Below are 23,539 nucleotides of genomic sequence, written 5' to 3' on the forward strand. Positions count from 1 at the left end.
ATGATATTTTGTGTATAGAGAGACCTGGGTTCAAACTGCAGTCCTTCCAGGTTCTATGGTATATTGCTGGGGATATCACTGATCTCTGAGCACTTTCCAGCCTGAGAAATGGAGATAATAGCTACTTTTCAAGATTATGGTGAAGTTTTAATTATATAATTGTGGGATGAATCCAGTTGTGAAAAGCCTAAAGATGATATGATTTGGGGCCTTCTTTAAGAAAAGGAATGCGGGGACACCTGGGTGGCTCAGTTGGTTAAGGTCCAACTCTTGATTTCTGCTCAGGTCATGATCTCAGGGTCGTGAGTCCTGTGTCAGGCTCTGTGCTCAGCAGGGAGTTGGCTTGAGGATTCTCTCTCTCCCTCTCCCGCTGTCCCTCCTCCTGCTCACATGCTCGCTTACTCTCTAAAACAAATGAATAAATCTTAAAAAAAAAAAAAAAAGAAAAGGAATGCAGAACTGGAAATAAATTAGGTAAGAAAGGGTCTATTATCATTAAAATGAGAAGGAAAGAAAAGAAAATATGACAAACTACGGAAGGCTTAGGGATTCTAGTCCCATTCTTCTAGATATCTCCTTAGGCAGGGAGTTTACCAGAAATGCTTCCCGATGGTTATCTGGCTTTCTGCCCTCAGTTGGAGCTACCTACTGCCCCCAGCTACTCCCCCACACCTGTACAAGGTGGGACCTCAGAGGAGCCTTCATCCCTTTCATGGAGAACCCCCTCTGATTTCACTCAGGATTCATGTTTACTGAAGTTAGTGTTATTGAGCTCTTCCTTATTTGCCAGGCGCTATTAAACATCTGGTAATATTGCCTTATTTCATTTTCATAATATCTCTATGAAGTAGGAACTACTTTATTTCCATTTACCAGATGAGGAGCCTGAGGCATGAGAAGCTCTGTCAACTGCCCACTGTCCCAGAGCTGCTCAGACAGCAAAGCCTTGGAGACAGAATGCTGCCTCCAACCCAAACTTAGCATCACCAGGCCCACTGCCTCCTGATGGACATCAGGTGTTCATAGAATCATCAAGCAGCTGTCAGCAAGAAATGAAATTCCCAAGGAACTTTAAGACATGTCTGCTTCTCAGCCTCGAGACTCCGTGTTCCAGCTCCATCTCTGTATCCAGCTGTCTTCCTTTTGGTTGGTTTTGTTGTTCATCCTTGGATCATTCACCAGCAGAAATGAGACAGAAATGTGGTCCTGGATCACACAATCCTTTGTATTCCTTCTCTGACTGAAGTTTGGTACAAATCACTTAAAAGCAAATGAAACAAAGCCTGTTGCCTTGCCCTTTCAGGGGAAGGTGACCCTGCCTGTAGGATCCTGGCATTGTGTCCAGGAGAGGGCGGTCGCAGGCACGTCCTGTGGCCAGGAAATGACTCAGGATTAACTCCTCCTCCTCCAGCGGCAGTCCCTCTCCACCCAACTCTGAAGTTCAGGGCTTAGTCACACTTTGTTCAAGGAAGACAGCTGTCACTTAGCAAGTCTGATGTACGTCTTGCATGTGAGGCCTGCTTGGGAAACTCACGCACTTTAGGTTTTGGAAATAATTTTGAAGGCTTAAAGAACTGAGCTCCTTCTGCATTTTAGTTTGTGGGAAAATTCCAATGATGAGATTTTTCATAAAATCTCGGTGAATAGGAGTTTATTCTAACTTGACTCAGAACTCTCTTTGTGCCCTTTTTTCCCATCTATGAAGTGAATGGAATGGCATGGCAAGAAGTCCATATGAACACACAGATTGCAAAGTGATTTGCTCATTCACAGCTTGCAAAACTAAGTATTTTTTTCTTTTCTTTTTAAAAGATAATTGGAATAGTTTAACTAGAGGTTAGGATTCCTTGTTTTTTTCTGAGCACCAACATTTAATTATATAATTCGGGTTTTTCTGAGCACCAACATTTCAAAGCAAATGTTTTTTCTGACGAGCACCATTTCTTATTTCTGGGGCTGCAATGGGCAGTGGTATTACTGGTAAAAATGGATTCTGATTTATTTATTTGTTCATTCACATACTCATTCAGCAACTCTCTATGGAGATCATACTCTGTTCCAAACACTGTTCCGGAAATACAGCATTGATTAAAACTGACAAAATCTCTTCCTTATGGAGCTTACATTCCTGGAAGAGATGGACAATAAGCCCACAAACAAAGATAAATGATATACATGCTAAGTCGGTGGTACATGCTAAGAAACATAAAGAATGGTGAAGGGTCAGGAAATGACCGAGGTGGGGTGGCCAGAGGAGCCTCTGATTACGTGGAATGACACAATTCTCTGGGGAAGTGAAGAAGAGAGAGACACAGGGCTGTCTGGAGGAAGATCAAGTATACGGTCCTGGGGCATGGTATTTGGGAACAGACAAGGTGGGGGGGTAAGATTGGGTTGGATAGAGTGGGTGAGCCTAAGGAGGCACTGGGGCAGGCCAGTGAGGAGCTCCTCAGGAGAGCCTTGTGGGCCATGGGTAGGACTCTGGATTTGTATTCTGATAGAGAAGAGAAGTTTTTATGGGGTTTTGTGAGACATAATATAGCTTATGTTTTGAGAGGATCACTCTGAGCAGACAAGGACGGAAGCAGGGAAACGTATCAGAGGCTTTTTCAGTAGTTCAGGCCAGAGACGATGAAAGCTCAGACAAGGAATGTAGTGAGAGGTGGTTAGATTCTGGACATATTTCCAAGATAGACAGGATCTACAAATGGGTCTTGTGTAGGAAAGGAGAGGAATCCAGGGCTCTAGGAAGACTCCAAGAATGATGAACGTTTCTGCTTGATAACCATCATCAGTAGTTTCTCCAGACATGTCATAGAGATAACAGATAAGGTCTGCCCATAGTAAGAGTCATTCATGGTCAGTTTTAGTTGGCTGTAATAACCTGTACAGTCGTGTATAATTGTAACTGTGCAGAAGGTGTTTTGTGGCAGAATAGGAAGGGTCAGAGCAATGCAGGCAAGTGCTTCATGGTGAGACTGTCTACATACTTGTATTGTTAACATTCCTTCAGCTTGGTGAAAGTCCGATTGGCTGGCATCTCTGCTCTTGAATTCCCCGTGTCTTGGCATTTGAGAAGCAAAAAAAAAAAAAAAAAAAAAAAGCTTGGAAAATCCCCATGATCCCACAGTCCTCTCTAACTGCACAGGTAGACCATTGGGATGAATTCCAATAGCGAAAGAGTCTGCCCTAACAGATTTTTTAAAAATATAATTCCTCATTAGGGCACTGTAAAAAGGCAGGTGAGATGGGCATATTTTAATTTTTTAAAAATCTTGCAAAATAGAAGGATTCTGGACTTTTTTTTTTTTTTTTTTAACCTTGAAGATGTAATTCATGCAATTGCAACACTAGAGAAGGTTTTTATTTTCTAAAAAGCTGGGAGAAATGGTCACCAATAATTACGTTTAAGGAATTGTTAAAGAGGCTAACCAATAAATTATTCTAACAAACTATTCAAAATGTTGTTAGCATGGTGATGTCTAAAGAATTGGAAAGGAAGGGCATCTGGGTCATCAGTCAGTTAAGCATTTGCCTCGGGCTCAGTTCATGATCCCAGGATCCTGGGATTTGAGCTCTGCGCTGGGCTCCTTGCTCAGCGGGGTGTCTGTTTCTTTGTCCTTCTGCTTCTCACCAAAGCTCCTGCTCTCTCTCTCTCAAATAAATAAAATTTAAAATCTTAAAAATAAAAGGGGGGGGCACCTGTGTGGATCAGCGGGTTAAAGCCTCTGCCTTCAACTTAGGTCATGATCCCAGAGTCCTGGGATGGAGCCCCGCATCAGGCTCTCTGCTCAGCATGGAGCCTGCTTCCTCCTCTCTCTCTGCCTGCCTCTCTGCCTACTTGTGATCTCTGTCTGTCAAATAAATAAATAAAATCTCTAAAAAATTTTTAAAAAATACTTATAAAATCTTAAAAAAAAATTGGAAAAGGAGGAAGATGAAAAGTCGCCTGGGTGGCTCAGTGGGTTAAGCCGCTGCCTTCCGCTCAGGTCATGATCTCAGGGTCCTGGGATCGAGTCCCGCATCGGGTTCTCTGCTCAGCAGGGAGCCTGCTTCCCTCTCTCTCTCTCTGCCTGCCTCTCCATCTACTTGTGATTTCTCTCTGTCAAATAAATAAATAAAATCTTTAAAAAAAAAAAAAAGCAAATTCATGATGCCTGGATGGCTCAGTCGATTAAGCGTCTGTCTTTGGCTCAGGTCATGATCCCAGAGTCCAGGGATCCAGTACCTACTCCCTGCTCAGCAGGGAGCCTGCTTCTCTCCCTTCCCCTGGCTCATGCTCTCTCTCTCTCTCAAATAAATAAATAATTTTTTTAAAAAAACAAACAAATTCAGCTGGCATATAAATTAAATGAAGGAATGAATCCATACATTGTTGGACATGATTACTTTCAGACAAAATACGCCTTGAGTGAGCTGTCAGATGTGGGGGACTTTGAGGAACTATGAAAATAGCCTGTCTGTCCTGCATCCTGTTGTCTCAGAATTTCTCTGGCTGAAGCTGTGCCTGCAGGTAGTCCTTCCCTGGTCCAGGTAGCCGAGGAAAGTGTTGCAGGGTTTTAACTGATGCCCAGTGCAGCAGAGGGCTGAACCATAGTTTCAACATTTTTTTAAGTAGTGAATAATTTTCTTCATATCAAGGAGTTCAAAGTTTTAAAATTCCAACCAAAACACATGTAATGGAAGTTTTTTGGTAGAAGAAAATTTGTGTTAGCTGCAAATATTTTAGGAGAGTTTTTTTGTTTGTTTGTTTTTTGGCAAATATTGCTATATATTGATAAAATTATGACATCTTGAGCATTAATAGAGGAATTCGTGGAAAAGGCAGTTGTTGGCTCTGATCTTAGCCCAGACCTTCATGGATTACTGGATATTTGTTGCATGGTGTAAATAAATTTATTTGAGATGGTGTAGGGTCTAAACTTTGGGCAGTTAAGGATGAGGAAGACAGGATTTAAATGTTAAGCAATAGAATGATTTATTTCTATGGGTGTCAGTGGAGGAAGAGGCATTGAAAAAAGTATGGACTTCAGATCAGAATAATATATCAGTATTACCTCTCAAAGTCTGTTCTGAAGAGAGCTGTTAATCCTTGCCCTGATGGTGAAATGTTCCTATAGTTTAGTTAATGCAGAGGTTCAAATCTCCTGTATCAGAAATCACAGTGCTCATTAACCTTTTAAACACTTTAAGATGCCCCACAGTGAAGAAAATTGCTTACCTTTGTTTAACAATTAAAAAGCCAATTAAACAAAAAATTGTTTGCTTAGGGAAAGCCTTTTTTCTTCATGTACTTATTAGCATTCCTAGATCCATTTCCACCTAATAGTTTCAGAAGTGCTAGAAGAAAGAATAGAGATATTGAAAGTTTTGTGAAATTTTACCTAAGATCCTGTTGAGGAGATCCAGAATCAAACTTAAGCATTATAGCCAGATTTCCCAAGAATCCACGTGTGAATTGGTTTCCTGCTGCAGTTTGAATGTATTATCTCATTCAAAGACCTTTCAAGATGGGTTTTCTTGGAGAAAATTCTCTTTCTCAGGGAAGTCCAAAAAATGAGTCCATTTATATGACAGTTCAGAATAAGAACTTGGGGTAGTGATGACTCATAAATCTCTAAACTCAGACCCAGGCCTTGACCTTGGTTATTTAAAATATTTTTTGTACTGAATGACCTGGTTTGGTTTCCCTTATGAAACACTGCTTGCTACTTCCTTATGACACAGAGGATTCCCACTCTGGCTTGTGTCCACCCTTTGCTTATTTCTTGTTAGTACGGCATTCCATCCTCCAGCTCTCTTCTGTGAACCCTTGAGCCTGTCTTGCTTGCAGAAGGTGTAAAAGAGTAGTTCCCTCTAAGACAACAGTGTTTTCTCCTTTGGGTAGGTGAGAAAGTGGGCAACACTTTGTCCCAAGCCTGCTTTCCTTCCTACTGACTCAAACTCTTTGGATGTGTGACTTCAGGTGAGGTGGGAACAGCCTGCTTGAATCTAGACGTCCTTCCTCAACACGATCATTCTCATGAGAAGCCTCATTTCTTCTTTTTTTTTTTTCCTTTTTAAAGATTTTATTTATTCATTTGACAGAGAGGGAGAGAGATTGCACGCAGGCAGAGAGGCAGGCAGAGAGAGGGGGAAGCAGGCTCCCTGCCAAGTAGAGAGCCCGATGTGGGCACGATCCCAGGACCCTGAGATCATGACCTGAGTTGAAGGCAGAGGCTTAACCCACTGAGCCACCCAGGCACCCCAAGAAACCTCATTTCCTACAGTGGTCAGTTTTATGTCATTGTTCAAGAATAAAAATGTTGTTATTTCACTGAGATGAGAATCTACATGAATATATAAGAAACGAATAATTTGACTACCTTGTGGGGTGTCAACATAGCAGAGGAAGAGTCACTATAATTCAGTCTGCCTGATTTTCCAAGAAAGGGTAAAATGTGGTAGAGGTGTTTTTCAAACAGGGAAGCCAGGAACATTTTTTTAACACCTGAAGACATGTTTCAAAGCTATATTTACAAGTATTTTTTTCTTGTTCACAGATAAATAAGCTGGATTATTCATTTGAACTGCATGCAGATAGTAAGATGGTTGTCAGAAATCAGTTTGACAATCTAAGAACCAAGAAATACTGAGGTATAAGAGAATGTTTAGTGACTTTATTTAGCTTCACCTAGCTTTGGAGTGAGATAAAACTAGAATTGCAACAACATTTTCAGACAACCTTACTCTCACAATATAGCACCATCTCACTTTTGAAGGGAATTATTTAGCCTGTTTCATGGAACATGGGAAACAAAATTATCTTGGTCTTGACACTAATCCTAAAACAATAGTAGCAAATGATGGCCCTTACAATGTGCCATGCACTGTTCTAAATTTTGTTTCACACTGTGAGGCAGGGTACTGATAATTTCCCCATTTAAAAAACAATATTTAATTTAATTTTATATTTTAGAACAGTTTTAGATTGATTAGAAGAGAGAGTTCCCGGGACGCCTGGGTGGCGCAGTTGGTTGGACGACTGCCTTCGGCTCAGGGCGTGATCCTGGAGTCCCGGGATCGAGTCCCACATCAGGCTCCCAGCTCCATGGGGAGTCTGCTTCGCGGAGTCTGCTTTGCTCTCTGACCTTCTCCTCGCTCATGCTCTGTCTCACTGTCTCTCTCTCTCAAATAAATAAATAAAAAATCTTAAAAAAAAATAAAAAAAATAAAAAAAATAAAAAAAAAAAAAAAAAAGAAGAGAGAGTTCCCATATGCCTCACACCCAGGGATCCCTATTATTCCCTATTAGTAACATCTTATATTATTATGGTACATTTATTATAATAATAAACCCATATGGATATGCTATTATTATCTAAAGTTCATATTTTATTCATTTTTCTTCAGGTTTTACTTAACGTCCTCTTTCTGCTCAAGAATCCCACACAGGAAACCACATTACACCTGTTGTTATATTTCCTTAGGCTCCTCTTGAGCTCTTCCCATCATAAAAAAGAAAAAAAAATGTGGCACAGAGAGAGTTTAAATAACTTGCCTGTGGTCTCCTAGTTACTAAGTGGAAAAGTTGGCCTCAAATCCAGGAACTCTGATTCCAGGCACGGGATTAACCTTCATACTGAATTTTTATTACCCTCATGGGATTACTTCAACTTGAATTACTGAAGTTATGCGTCTGGTCAGGGGTGTGAGGGGTGAGCATACCTGATGCAGGTCTTAGCTAGTTAGTGATTGGCCACGTCGCATGGGCAGTTTTCAACAGTAGAGCAATAGTTCCCTGATTCTCAGAGCCTCGAGCACATCCTAGAGGAAACCAGGAAGCTGGAAACAATAGAAATTTATTCCCTTGAAGTTCAAGAAGCTAGAAGTCTGAAATCAACATGTTGACAGGGTGGATTTTTTTTTTTTTCTGGATGCTGTGAGGGAGAGTCTGTTCCATACTTCTCTCCTAGTTTGTGGTGGCTGACCTCAGTCCTTGACCTTCCTTGAGTTAGCGACCCACTGCACCAATACCTCATCTGCCCGCAGCTTTCTCCTCTGTCTGGATCATCCCCTCTTCTTATCAGGACTTTTGTCATTGATTTAGGACCCACCCAAATAGTCCAGGATGATCTCATCCCACAATCCTTAATTTCTCTGTAAAAACTTTTTTCCGAATAAGATCACATTCACAGACAGGTTCTAGGTAGACACATCTTCTGGTGCAGCCACCATTTAACCCACTACAGGGGCTAGTAAGCACACAGGCTTGTTGTGAGTATTACAGAATTACATAAATTACCTGATACACGATAGGCATACTTGAAAAATAATAGCTATTTTTATTATTCTTTTGTCTAACGCGAGGGCCCCCAATACAAAAGTGTTAAATGTCTCAACTGAAATAAATAAATGTCTCAACTGAAATAAATTCATTCATCTGTGTCTAGTTCACAACTATTATTAACCTTAACAATTGCTTTACATTATGTTTGTCTTAATTTCCAACACTGTCCTGACAGGAGCTTTACAAGGCTGTGTGAATTCGGCCTTCTTTCTTTTCTAGGGGGTAGAGGTGGGGGGCACCCTCAATCAACACTTTCCACTAATGACTCTTGTCAGAAACACAGAAAGACTTTAGGCTTACAAATAATCTTCTCATCAAGAGAATTATGAGCCAGAATCTTGATGAATGAATTTCCTGTCCATTCCCCTTGCTGATAGACATGCAGCAGGAAAAGAAAAGAGAAAAAAAAAAAACAAAACAGCTGGGCAGCCTCAGCTGTTTCTCTGCCCTTTGGTTACCCTCTGTGGTCGCTGAATGTGGCAGCCCCATTTTCTGATCTGGATCTTTATCTTAGGGATGGAGTTAAGACTCACTGCTGAGTTTTCAACACCCGGCCCACTTCACCCCTGCTGTTCTGCATTGCTGTTCTACCCCCTCCCTGCACTGTCTCCTGCGGTCACTTTCTGGCAGCCATAGCCCTCAGAGCTGGCTTCAGTGAAATTCCTTCTGCATTTGTCACAGAGCCACAGTCTTAGAACATTAGGGCAGAAAGGACTTTCAAAAGCCAAGTGCCATCTCTTCTATTATCTCTCCAGCTCTGTCTTCATACAATCAATCAATATATCTGCAATGAACATCTGCTCTGGGTGAGATGTGATGCTAGGGGCTGGTTACAGTGGTGAGCAAGCACAGTGGACTCCTTCCCAGAGTGACAGTGGGGTCACCTCCATGCTGCGTGAGTAGGGGTCTGTAAAATCCCTGGCAGCTTGTGTTTTACTTAGAAACAATCCTTTAACATAGGTGTTCTTAACCCAAGGTCTTCCCACTAACAGAACTTAAGGGGGGAGGGTCTGTGACCTTGAAATGGAAAAAAATTTGCACTATTCCCAGATTCTAATGAGACATTTCTTTCCTATAAATGTAGACAACAAACCACTGACGTATTAGTAGTACCCATTAACTATCACCAGGAGAAATCACACATATTTTCCATATCACTTTATGTTTGTAGCAGATATCACAAAATGATGTAAAAAATGGTCATTGTGTCAAAATCATAGAATCCTCAGACCTGCTCCGGACCTTATTATTTAAAGTGTTAAAAAAGAGGGACATGCATTACTATAACATAAATTTCTTTCTCAGTATTTTGATAACCACATTTCAATCTAATTGACTTATTTTCTAATCGTATATATATTTTAGCCTAGGATTTCAAAACATTTTTTTCTGCAAAGGGATTCATAGTCTTCATTAGACTGCCAAAGGGGTCCATGTCACACACAAAAAAGTTTAGAACCCCTAAGTAAGAAATGGCACTCGTCATGCTGACTGAAGACTCTTTCTAGACCTTCCAAAATCCAAAATTATCTTCATTTTTTTATCCCCAAAATGAGATTAAAACATCAGATACACAGATGTAGGCCACATCATTATTCCTGGGTCATTCAATTAAATGTACAAGTTGGCCCCGTGGAAGGTAAAATGAGCATGACTTGGAGTTTCCAAACTAAGGTCTACTAGTTGGGAGTTATGTTTTGACACCACTGATGTTCTTTAGGCCAATACTTCCAGATGTCTCTGAATCCCAAAGTTAAGGAAAACTCTAAGTTTTGAGAAGGGCCAAAAGGGAATCCAACAGTGATTCCGGAGTTATAAATAAGAAGTTCTCGGGGCACCTGGGTGGCTCAGTGGGTTAGGCCTCTGCCTTTGGCTTGGGTCATGATCTCAGCGTCCTGGAATCAAGCCCCACATAGGGCTCTCTGCTCAGCAGAGAGCCTGCTTACCCCACCCCTCTGCCTGCCTCTCTGCCTACTTGCGATTTCTCTCTGTGTGTGCCAAATAAACAAATAAAATCTTTAAAAAAAAGAAAAAGGAAGTTCTTAAAGAAAATATTACTCCAATGATTAATGTATTGGGTTATGCATATGTAATAACTCCAATATTTATTCAATCTATACTTTTTTTTAAAAAAAAACTCTCATTGTAGGTATGAAATCATTAAATTATCTGTCGTGATTCACATTTGAATTTCCATATGCTGGTTGATGAATTAATATTTTATTTTGTTTTAGAGAGAGTGTGTGAGCCAGAGAATGGAGCATAGGGAGAAAGAGAGAATCTCAAGTAGATGTCATGAGCTTGGAGCCCAGTGCTGGGCTTGATCTTACCACCCTGAGATCATGAAACCAGAGTCAGTTGTTTAACCAACTGAGCCACCTAAGGCGCCCCATGATGAATTAAAATTTTAAATTTAAGCTATTGTACATTGCTTTGTCTGGGTGGTCCATATTTCCCATTTGGGGAAATGCCATTTTTGTTTATTAAAGTTCAGGCAAATTGAGTATCTTGTTAAGTTAAATAAATTTGGTTCATTTTATTTTTTTCAAATAATTGTATAGAAAAAAAGTTGCTGATAATATTTATAAAAAGAAAAAATATTATAAGCTTTGAAGCAAGTAATTTGAAAACAACACAATTTTAACCCCACATGGATGCTCACTGAACTGTAAATTTACTAATGAAAGAAGAGAGCAAAATGAAAACAAAACAAACAAAAAAACTCATTGGAAGAATTACTATTGAAGACCATGTAACGTGAAGATGGGATTGGGAGGTATAAAGTTTTTTAACTCTCTAAGAATAGACTCTACCTACCCCCATCTCAAGGAAGTATTCCATTAGTTTTTGTACCCTCAACTTCCATTCATATTTTCATGGAAACAAAACTGTATTGGATGAGCAACTTAAAAAAAATCTGTATTTTACTTATCTAACTTCCTCCCTCCTCCACAAACAACAGCTATTTCTTGAGTCAACGATATGATTTCTATCACCCTCTAAAACCTGCCCACCCCCATGTCAGTCTTCTCTGTTAAAAAGTAGGTGGTTAAAGAGGTCTTTAATCCACTCTAAGTAGTCTATAAGTGGTCTTTTCTCTCTCATTCCTTTTTCCATCCTCACATATTACACGCTGGATTAAACACTACTTTTAAAAGTCAACCATCTTTGGAGATTTTCCATAACATATAGAATAAAACCCCAAAATCTTGACCTAGCCTTCAAAGCCTTCCATAACTTTGCCCCAGTCTTTTGTTATAACATATACTACGTGACTCTCCTATGAAAACTATAGTTTCTGAAAAACAAGTCTTTCCCAATTTCCCAAAGACCCATTTTACCAGTTTCTGCCAACACCCCTATCCTTGCTGGAAATGCCTGCACCCACCCCACCATATCGGCTTAGATTGTACGTATTCTGTGCATCCTTAATTGTCATGCTCAAGTCCAATCTCTTTCCTGATACCTTGGCCCAATATCAGTCCTCCACAAATTTCCATAGTCCCGAGTATATTACTCTTTTAGGATTTATTAAGAACTATGTTAAAGTGGAGACATTTATTTTTTAAGTAAATTGTATTTTAATCTCTTTTAAGTAAGAACTGGCACCATTTCTGTAGGCATTCAATAAACACGGTTTTCATTTACTGGTGATTTGGGCCCATATCTTGGCTTACCTAACACTTAGTCTTCTCATTGGTAAAATAAGAATAATTGCTACTCTGCAATATTGTTGTTAGATTAGAGACAGTATTTGTCAAGGGTCTTGCATAACAGATAATATAATGAGGCATCCCCACCCTAAAAAAGATTATCATCTAGTTGAAGAAATAGATATAAATTAAAAGAGACAAACTGGTGTAGGGGAAGAATAGTAACAAGGTACTAGGAGATTTAATTTCCATCTCCATTTAGTCTCTCAGCAAATTAGTGACATTTCTGTTCATTCTTTTCCTAAGTCTTAATTTCCTCATGCCTAAATTCAGCAGAGCTGCTATACGTGGAGTAGAAAATCCACAATGTCTTTTCCCACAGCAATTTGCAATGATTCCAGAAGGAGAAAATAAAAACAGAACATAGAGCTGTAATTCTGAATTTTGAGCAGGATAAAGAGTGAAGAGTAGTTATTCAAGAGCATTGTGTTTGAAGATGAGATTTGAGACAACTCTTAAAGAAATTGGAGGATATAAACTTGTTGGAAAAGAGAGAGTAGGGCAAGGATGGAAAGCAGGAGCAAGATTAATACCACAAGGAAAATCTTGGAGTAGTCGTGTAGAAAAGCATCAGACCCCTGGCTGGATCTATTTTGGGGGCTGCGATGCAGTTGGACATTAAAGGGAGGATCAGTTGATGGAAGCCTTGAACATCAGGCTGCAGAATATAGATTTGAACTGCATGGCAATAGGGAGCTGCTTCAGGTTCTGAGCAAGGGAATGACAAGAGGATAATAGTATTTAGAAAATAATAAAATGGCAGCCACTTCACTCTTGATATTAAACGGAAACACTAGAAGCAGGAAGACCCCAAAGGATCTGTGGGAACACTTCTATTGGGGCCAGATTATATTAGGATGAGTCATCCCCTGAGATTTAAAAATCCAGGTGTGAGGTGATAGGATCCTTGGTGAAGATGGTATAGTCGATTGTTTTGTTGATCAAAATACTAATTTTATACATTCATGACCACTGATGTCAGTCTTGGCCCCATGATTTGCAGTGATTTCAATGTAATGAATATCATATATCTATTTTTACTGATCTCAGAAGAAGCCATGTGGCCTTTGGCCAACAAAATCTGAGTAGAAGTGATACAAGCTACTTCTAAGCAGAAGCTTTAAGAGCCACTGGGAGGTTCCACTATCTTTTCATGTCCTTCAACCATGAACTAGTAGTATTCCTCAGAGGAGCTGCTTCATAAGCCTAGATCCTGGATTGAAAAGGGAGTAGAGTAGAGGTCCCATTGTCCCAAAGCCTACATACGATGTGTGTAAGAAATAAACAATGTGTGAGAAATAAACCCACTGAGATTTGAGATTGGTTGTCTTTGTTACTGCAGCTTATTTTAGCCTTACTTGACTGATAGAGCCAATAACTTTAAGAGAAGACACTATTGAAGGGAACAAAGAGGGAGAAAGGAGTTGCTAATTTAATGAAGAAGAGGAGAGCTGCACTTCATGAGCTGAGGGCATTAGGATGTTACCTCAGCTGTGATGGGGCACTTATTAAAGTTTTAGGGGTGGGTGAGAAGCAAAGGGATATTATTCCTCTTCCTGACATTCTGAATTAGAGCTGATGTCAGGACATCCAAGAGGAGACTCCTTAGGTCTAGCCAGACTTCCTTGCCATTCCTCGTTCTTCTATTCTGAACTTTGTGTTGGGAGGGCAGTGCTAGATCCAAAGGAAGGTAGCATTTCTGGGGCTCCCAAACCAGATCATTGAGTGTGCTAATGTTAGTCATAGGAATTTAGTTTTTACCCTATAGGCATCGGGAATCTAAGGATGGGAAGGCAATCAGCAGGAATGACCACTGGGCTTGGAGTAGTGATTTAGGTGTTTGGAGGTGGGAGAAAAGAATTAGTGAATTTGGGAAAGAGGTGAAGGGGGTGTGATGTCATGCAAGGCCATGGGAATGAAGAGGGATGGACATTTTAGAGGTCAATTCACATGACTAATTTATTGACTTCCTATATTTGATACCATGTTTGTCCTTTATATTACACCTATAATCAGTGATCCTTCCAAAAAGGCATCCAGAAATTAATCTCTGGTCTCACAATCAACCCACCACAGACCCTGCCTTATCTTCCATCTAATTGCCAAGCCCATTTGTCTATCATAATAATGATGAGGAGGAGGAAGATAAGGATAAGGATATTTAGCACGTATTGTGTGCCTGGCCCTGGGCTAAACATTATATATGGTTTTGTTTGTTTGTTTGTTTAATCCCAACTATGGATGGGCTATTTGTTCAGTTAATGTCTCAGAGCTCCAGACCCGGCCATCTCTACCCACTTTGTGTTGCTGAAGCTGGGAGTCTAAAAACCCCATTTCTGCTTTGGCAGCGCCTCATGGTGGGCTCTGCCAAGGGGCCAATAGAGGGAAGCTGCAAGGCTGGGGGTGGGAGAAGGACCTGCTGCTTCTTGTCTGCTTCCTGTTCCAGTGTCTCCCCAGTGACGCCTCCACACCCTGGCAGTGGAGCTCATTCCAGTAACATAGTCCAGTAACAAATCCAGTTTGCTCTTTTTGCGACCTGCAGAACCAGCCTCCTCACCCCCATCCAGAGATCCCAAGTGCCAGCCCAGCGGTGTTCCCGCTCAGGGATCTGAGTCTCAGCCCCGTGGGAGCTCTCCTTTGGTCCTTAAGTGTCTAAGTTTTAATAATCCCAGTTCTTCCTCCCCCACCCCCAGGGTGGTAGCCACTTCCCACATTTGCTACCTCAGTGACCTCTTCGATGTATCTTTCCACACTTTCAGTTTCCTTACTAACAGCCTTGTTTATACCCAGTCAACAATTCTTTATGCTTACTTCTTTCTGTTGAGATAACTGGTGTTGTTTCTGTCTCCTGCTGGGGCCCTGACCGGTAGAGTGAAGTCGATTCTGTTCTTTCCTTTTCCTGAATAAGGTAACTGGTGTTTAGGGTTAAGAGAGATTAGGAAACTTGCCCGAAGTCATGCTGATAATAATTGGCATCAAGTCAGGAGTCAGAGCCCCTTCTAACTTGCTGGCTCTTCAGCAGAACTTGGAGGACAAGGAATGCCAAGTTTAGCACCGGTCCTCCCCCCGCCTGCCCCTCTGCCTCACGGGCTCCCCTCTGTGCTACCTGGTGCAGGGCCAGAGTACCAGGCTGATACCTGGACTGTGGTGGGGGTGGTCTGAGGGCCAGGAGGGACCCTTCTGCCCTCCAGTGTCCTTGTTCTGATTTTGTAGATGAAGAGAGAGAGAGGCTGGGAGGATTATTTGCAAACAACCAAGAACTGTGGGAGGGCCTGATGGCTCACTGTGGCTCCGATGTTGACGAGTGTGACAAATTGAATGGGTCGAAGTATACCGACTGGGCACAGTGTGCCAGGCACTGGAAGGAAGGTGTTAATCTGGGTAAACGCAATCCTCATGGCGGACATTGTAGATCTGCCCATTCTTTATGCCAGTTGTCTGGGAGATGGCAACAGTGTCTTGAGGGAGGGGTGCCATCTTCTATCGTGGATAAAGACACTGTGTGGACATTCTTAAGTCTACTTGGACACCCCCTTTCCTCATGCATGTACCCCGCTATGGATTTGTCTACAAATGTGGATATGTCTCCACTGTCGTAGAAATGCACCAGAACTTTGGTCTTTCCTTTTGGAGGGGGAAATGCTGGAGGAGTGAACAAAGTGAGGAAGGTGGAGGGACTGTGTGTCCTTTATTCTTCATCCAGTTTTGAGGACTCTGAACTCTGGTCACAGGGCAGATGGCCAAAGCAGATAAAACCGCTCAATAAATTAAGCGGTGAGCGAGGGGAGGTGTGGTCCGTGAACTGCCTCAGGGCCCAGGGACAAGAGGCTGGGAGAGGAGCCCTTCTTCTCTCTGCATGGCACCCAGTTCTCTTCTGGCCCCTGCGAACCATAGGCCTTGGGAGCAGGCATTGGCTGCCACCTTAGCAGAAACTCAAACTGGTCAAGGATGGGTGCTGCCAGAGAGGCTCTCTGCAGCTTCGGGAGCAAGAGACATGGAGTGGCGAGCCCCTGGGATTACAGATGTTAACTGGAGGTTGAGACCACCACTTCATTCTTCGTATCTACAAACATCATGGACTTTGGAAACAACCACCAAGAAAAAGCTGGGAGACCTGTGGAGGAAGCCGAGAGCCTGCTGTTCTTCCCTCCCCTCGTACTTAGGGAGCACTGGAGAAAATGCTGCTGGCTGTTGTATCCAGGTGGCCAATGTAGTCCTCTCTATGGAGGTGGCATGGCGCCTCAGATGACCTTGAGGGAGGAGCCTGGCACGGGGATGGGGGCACTTCCAGGGGAGGGAACGTATTCAAAGTGTTTGAGGAGAGGGGAGGTCAGGCTACTCTGTGTGCCAGAAACCACAAGCCATCCAGTGGGGCTAGGACTAGGGTTCGGGGAAGGTGGTGGAGCTGAGAGAGCCAGCGGACAGCCAGCCCCTGGAGGTCTCAGAGAGCACTTGGGTTCTCCGGTCAATGAGATGGGAGCCATTGGAGGGTCTTGAGCAGAAGAATTTTGTGGTTTGGTGTAGACCGATAAGGCTCTTAAGTCAGAAGCCATTTGAGGTTTACACACAGCAAGCTTTGATGGAGGTACTATTATTATCCCTGTCTAAAACCAGGAAGCTTCTCTTAGAGAGTCCAAGTCTCCTCTTGGCCAGCCAATGAGGACAGGAGCCGGAATTCAAGCCCAAGCAGAAAGAGCCATGCTTTCTATGGCTGCTGCCTCTCCATTGCTGAAAAGCTCCTCATCTGTGAGAACCTTCTCCTTCTATCCTCATAGTAACTCGTGGTACTCTGACGCCTGCCAAGAACTTTCTGACCTCCCAGGGATTTACTTCACTCTGCAATCATCCTTCCCACTCACTAGAACGCCCACCTGTCGGGTCTTTCTAGGGGATGCTAATGCCTCTGGGTTAAGGATCTTATCTCAATTTATTGGGAGACCTCCAGGGATCCAGAGATCCAGTCCCATTAAGCCTGCACATTTATTTAATTAAAAACAAGTCCAAATGCTGAGGCTTGGGAAATTGCCTGCCGGGTAACACTGATCTATAAATCCCACTTCCTGCTGCTTCCAGGCAGACTGTGAATACCCTGAAAATTCAGATTCACTGGAAATGTTTTGAGCATTCTGCTTCTGGCTCTACGGGTTGCGATAAATAAAAATGAAAAGTGGTGGGAGAAAAATGGGATTAAATTTATTTAAAGCTTAGCATGGCTTGACTCAGGGAGAGTAGGTAAGGACTTCTGGCTTGTTGACTGATTTGGTCCTTTCCTTCCTAAACCTGGATCCTCAGGGTCTGCATAACCATCTCCTGCCTCTGTGACAACTCACCTTCAGCTCTCCAGGTGATGGGCACAGATGAGTCACCATTATTTTGGGAGCAACAGTTGATGGAAAGAACCTCAGATTTGCTCTCTAACTAGGGCAGTTCCATACTCCCCGCCCATGGCAAACACTAAGCCCTGACGAGAGCTGCCCAGGAGGCACTCGCCAGGCAAGGTAACAGGGTATCTGAGATTGAGAGTCATCTTGGGTACCTGGATAGCTGTAATATGTCATATGAAATTGAAGTCAGGATCTTGGGATTCACAATTCTAGAGAATTGTGAATTCTCTAGAAGTATAGGCTATCCCTTAAGGATAGACATGTTTCCTAAAGGATTCATTCCTTTCCTTGTCATAACAGTTGTAGTGATGCAAAGTAATGATTGTTGTATACCGAACCCGCCGCAAGATGCTGCGATCTGAAGGCCTTCTGAGGTCACCTGAAAATCCCTGGGAGATTCACTTGTGAAGTCAGCTCAGAGATAGGCAGACTCTCTGAGCTGTTGGTGATCCTGCCTGGATTGCACATGGGACAGTGTGATTAGATGGTCTACCTTGTGGCCCCAGGGAGACCGTGTAGGGAGGGGAAATGAGACATGACTGTGAGCTCCTTACTCTGCTCCAGCAGACACCTACTACATTGTGAACATGACTATCTTATTCAGGCACAACATCCAGCTTTCTCGCAACCCCACACTGATCTAGGGCTTTCTTTCATGGCCATTCCAAACTTCCTGGGCTGCTCGATGGTGACAAGGTCCATTGTTTTTAAGTCTCCATCCTGAACATTGATGAACTTTATTCTAGTTGCTTAGCATGGCATTCATAGTGCTCACCATTGTGGCTGTAGACTGTAATGGTTTCTGTCATTCTGTTAATATTGCACACGCCCCACAGACTGTATGCTCAATGTACTCACAGAGCTTTCCAACGAACAGAATGAAACCAACCATGCGAATCTTTTCTGTAGTGGGGACAGCTAGACCACCACACAGGTAGAATTGTTTTGTTAAAATCTTGCTTTACCTTGAATTCAGCTCTATAAAGCAGAATTGTTTTATTTTTTTCCTGGGAATGTTAATGGGAAAGGAACTGATTTTCTCCATGTCATTTGGAATGTGCCTCCTCTATGTTGTCCTCCAGGGTTTCACTTCTGGAAATGAGCTGCCAAGTCAGAAAGAACATTCATTTCTTGCTGCAAGTCCATTCTCTCATGCAACAGATCTCAGGGAGTTTTTTGAGGATGGAAGAATGCATAGATTATACTGAGCTAAATTTCTTGCTGGTGATTTGGAAGACAATTACATGTGTTTTATATTCGGCTCCTAAATAGAGAACTTTAGAAACCCAATCTGAATTGAACCCTTTTGCTACAGTTCTGGGGCACCTTTCTGTTGGACTGACAGTGTCCTTGCAGGGAAGGAAACTATTTTCCATATTTTGTAAACTTATGCAGCATGTTACCCCTTAGGCAGAAGCCATTACAATTAGCTCCTGTTAATTAATTATGCCTACTTAAGCATAGTGGCAGAGTGGCCCGTGGGCTGACAGCAACCCCCCCCCAGCAGGCCACAAAGGGCTGGGTGCCACAGTAGAGCCATTGTTCTGCCCATTGTTGCCTTTGGCTTCCCCTTGGCATTGGTACTTAATTGCCTCCCGAATGAGTAGGTCTGAACCTGTTTACTGAGTCTCCTTGGCAAGTATGTAACCAAATGTCCCCAGGCTTCACCAGCCTGTGCAGGCCAATTAGACCATATTTTCACTTACATTTTACTGACTGATGGCTCCACATGCTAGCCCTCCATGCATCCTCTCTCAAAGTCTCTCTCCTTATTGGGGTAAGTTTGCAGGATGTATTAAGTATACTCAAACAAAGTTTGCCATTCGTGGGGGTACATGGTTTGATGGTCATTTGAAACTATACTCTGCTGGTGCCCTGAGTGCAAGCATGTCTGCACAGGGCCCAAGTCTCTGACTTAGCCCTGCCTGGCACAAGGTGCTGAGCTGCTGGCCAGGGCCTCTGTGTGCTTTTGGGTACTGAGGCCGTGCAGAACTTTACAGTGGCCTAGAGTTGCATTCAGTACCCTGGGACTTTGGCGCTGCTCAGAGGGAAGTGGTAGAGTGTCCTTGTGTTCTAACACCCCAGAGCTGCCCCCCGGCCCTTGGCCCAGGGGCAGAGCTCTGCTGAGCTCTGTGCTCCTGGCCAATGTTGCTCATGTTGCAAGCACACTGCATTCATTCCTTGCAAGAGAAAGAAAAACACCCTCAACCCTGGGCCATGTTTTATACCTTGAGTCCCAAAGCTGTTCCACTTGTGCTCAAAGATCCCAAATTCTTTCCTGCAAATAGCACCTCAGCTTCTGGCTCTTGTCTTGCCTTCTGAGGGTTCAAGCCCTGCTGGGCCCCCTCATTTCACTCTCAGCGTCCCTCCCCATTCATTAAACTCTTCCTTGCACCATCAGCTGAGAAACAAGATGATGCAGATCAACCAGGCAAATAAATGCTTGGAAACTATTGGTGGGTCCTGGTCTCACATGTCTGATTTCTGCTTGGGCTTAGCTGGCTCTGCTACAATGAAAGGACTTAGTCCCTAACATGCGTATTCCTTTTTCTGGCATTAGACAGAAAGCAACATACAGCTTCTTGGCAGCAAGTGTCTTTCATTCCTTTCCCTTAATTTCCTCAGAGTTTCCCACAAGGATCATATGTGATAATGTGGTGAAGCTTATACTTAAATTAAAACTGGCCATGTCATTGTAATACAAGGTTAAAACCTTACATACTGTAGATGCTCCGTAGATACCATTACTGAATGGCTACTGGCCATGACATTTATTATTTGTCTAGTCATCCACTCAAAATCTACTTAAAAGCACCTACTCTTTGGAAGGCTTTGTCCTAGACATTGGAGATACAGGGTGAATGAAAAAGTGATTGCCTAGTGGGGAAAGAGAAATGTTAAAGAAATTAAATAAAAATAATAAATAAGAAAATATCAGACTGTGATAAGTGTTCTGCAGAGAGTTGCTTGAGGGTGATATGGTAGGGTGACAAGGAGGCTCCTTTGGAGATGGATACCAAGGAAGGCTTCCCTGATGAGGTGACTACAAGTTGAGATTAGTGCAAAGAAGACACCACCCATGTGAAGATCAGAGGAAAGAGGGTTCCAGGCAGAGGGACAGCACAGTCAAGGATGCAAGGAATGCTCTGGGAGCCTTGGTGATGGGAAGAATACAAGATGTCCAGGGAAGGGGATGGTGCTGCCATAAGAGGTCAGTCAGTCATCATGAGAGACCCGGGGGTAGAGAGCTCGCCGAGGCAGGAGAAACATTTGGTTTTTGTTTTAAGCAGAACGGAAGCAATTAAAGTTTGAAACAGGGGAGCCACATAATCTGATTTATGTTCTAAAAAGATAATATAAGCTTCTGTGGGAGGAATGAACTTTAGAGGAGCAAAAAGTAGCAGGGTGATCAGACAGGAGTTTGATGTGGTAGGACAGATGGGAGAGGATGGTGACCAGGTGACTATGGTCAGACCACGGACCACAGACAGATTCAGGATCTTTGGGACCAGAGCTGACAGGACTTACTGATTGGCTGTGGAGACTGAGGAAAAGATGGGACTCCAGAAGGATTTCTCAACTGGCAAGGGAGGGAACCAAGCCCCTTACCAGCTTGGGATGTGGGTGGCCTCAGCTAGGATGGTTGTCAGAGTATCTGAAGGGTTGCTTATTCCAGGTTTGAGAGGGGAAAGGGGCATGAGCATTTCCCTCTTCCTCTCTTCCTTCCTCCTTCACTCCCAGCACCCCCTCTCCCTGTATGTACAGGTATAGGAGAAACATGGAGAAAATCTGCTAGAGGAATCAATTGGTTCCAGATTTTTTTTTTAAAAAACAGCTTTTGGAAGCAAACCTTAACCAATTCCACAGGCCAGAGAGTCAGATAACTTAAAAATAGCCCAAGGCATGTCGAGTGCATTGAAGTAGCCAATAGTTCTGTTTACCAGATAAAATATCCATGGCAGCAAGAGGGAGAGTTCAGGAGCTGGGCTGGGCATGGGGACTTGTGATAACAGTCTTCACATTGGAATGTAATTTGTTTAACTTAAAGGTAAACCGGAGTGCCTACTCTTGTGAACACTGCCAGTCCAGTCTGTCCTTTAAGGCCCCGAAAACCTAGACCCGGAAGGATATTCTGCTTTGCCAACATTCACTCTGTCCCAGTGTTTGCTGATTTCACAAATACATCTCTATGAAAATATGAAAATCCCCACTAAAGGGTAAACGTATGAAATAAGGACCTTGAGGGAACTCAAGGAAATTCCAGATCTCTGGATTTTATAATTGCTCTTTCTTTTAAGTTAAAGACAATAGCTGCTTCTTTCAGGTACTTACTGACAAATAAAAATGCTGATGTCACTCAAGCTGAGGACAAAATAATCTTTCCCAGAACTGGGAGTATCCAGGACTAGATAGTCATGGGGACTTTTTTCTGCCAATGTCTGAGACTTTCTTCTAATTCTGTCTTAGTCACACATAGTTACTCATTACCTGGAAGGGCTTTAAGAATTTATCCACGGCCACCGTACATTTCATGCTGCTTTGTTATACCAGGAAAAATGCAGACGACTGAGTCATTGAGTCAATTAGTTTTTCATTTTCACCTGGAGCAAAGTTTTTCTATATCCATACCGGTTTTATTGCTTTCCATGTTATGCTGATCACACACTTTGTGAGATAATTCAGTCTTTTGCTTGAGGATATTAATAATATGTATTGTAAGTAAGAAGTAGCATTATCAAAGTACTCTTAAATAGATGTAAAAATGGAAATATGGCAAGATTTAGTAACTCACATTCAAGGTCTACAGAGATGGGGCAGAGAGGAAAGGAGAACGAGACAATAAAAAACCTTGAAATTATGGCAGAGCTTTGTTACCTCTGGAATAACTACTCTCATATGGTTTTCAAATCTAAAACTTATTTAATTCAACAGAAATTACACACCTATTATAGACCCAGTCTCATTGTACAGAATAAGTACATGCAATTAGTAAATAAAATGTGTTAAGTACTGCTAAAGTGTAATTTCACCCTTGTCTTCCAGAAACCTTCACCTAATTGGCTGAAAATACACACAGGAGCTAAGTTCCTATTCAAATTCCATGACAAAACATGGTAGAGTGTGAGATGGGCTAAGATGAGAGGAGCGGATGGTGTTTGGAAGACATAGAAAAGATGTAGCATAGACTTGTCAGGATCCTGACCTCGGCTAAATGATCCTTGAAAGACAAACATGACTTGGATGGGAGAGAGTAGGACAAGACACTCCAGGCAGTGGGAACAAGGTGTACAAAGGGAGGGATTAGTGTGTGCATGCAGGAGGAGGGACCCACCCGGGAAGGTGGTTTGGCCAAGACACATTGAAAATAACGGATGCTAACAATTCATGTCATTTGCTGGGGTGGAAACAACATCTCTCTGGTGGCAACAATGCCTCAGTTCACACAGAGTCTGTGTACAGTTGTGGAGGAACTTGGTGACAAATCATTTCTCTTATCTATATTTGCATGAGTCAGGCTGGAACTGGGTCAATTGATGATGAAGCATCTCATTAAAGAAGTGATAACACAATTCCTAGGAAACGGGATGACTTGGGATGGACTCATACTGAAGTTATTTAAGGAAAGGGGCAGAATCACCCAATGGTGACAGATTCACCTCCCAACCCTATGCATTCATTTCCATGCATTGAAGAAGTTCAACCTCAAAGGGACTCATTCTACATTTTTTAGAATTAAAAAGTAATCTCAATAATCAGAAGATTCCTTTGGCTCAGAAGGTTCAATGGACTTAAAACCAGAATGATGACTTTAGAGACTGTCCAATTCCAAATTTCCCAGAACCATTCATGTGCCACACATGTGATCCTGGGTATAATTATAAGGCTCCAGTTTTTTCATCATTAAAGTACTTACCAAAGTGTCTTAAAAAGTGAAGTGTCTCCCTTGCTCACTCTGGCTCTGTAAGCAGAATAATACCATAGATATAATCTAACCTGTTTTCAAAACCATAGTTGGCTCTGTCACTCACTACCTATGTGAATTCGCACAAGGTATTTAATTTCTAAAAGCCTCAGTTTCCTCCTTTTAAAATCTGCATAATAATACCACTGGA

The 23,539-nt window shown here is 42.4% G+C and overlaps 1 protein-coding gene across 3 annotated transcripts in view; it reads right to left on the reverse strand.

Moving 5' to 3' along the window:
• The window catches only part of ITGB6 (integrin subunit beta 6), a 126,441-nt gene that overhangs the window by 82,258 nt on the left and 20,644 nt on the right, over positions 1–23,539 (reverse strand). Inside the window, exon 1 of one of the 3 annotated variants that reach the window (XM_044242179.1) lies at positions 23,341–23,385. The exons of the other annotated variants lie outside the window; for them this stretch is intronic. The gene's annotated coding sequence lies outside the window, so the exon portion shown is untranslated. Of the gene's footprint in view, positions 1–23,340; positions 23,386–23,539 lie in introns of those variants that run through there. 3 annotated transcript variants of the gene reach the window in all.

Source organism: Neovison vison, chromosome 3, assembly GCF_020171115.1.
Source record: "Neovison vison isolate M4711 chromosome 3, ASM_NN_V1, whole genome shotgun sequence".
NCBI classification, from domain to species: domain Eukaryota; kingdom Metazoa; phylum Chordata; class Mammalia; order Carnivora; family Mustelidae; genus Neogale; species Neogale vison.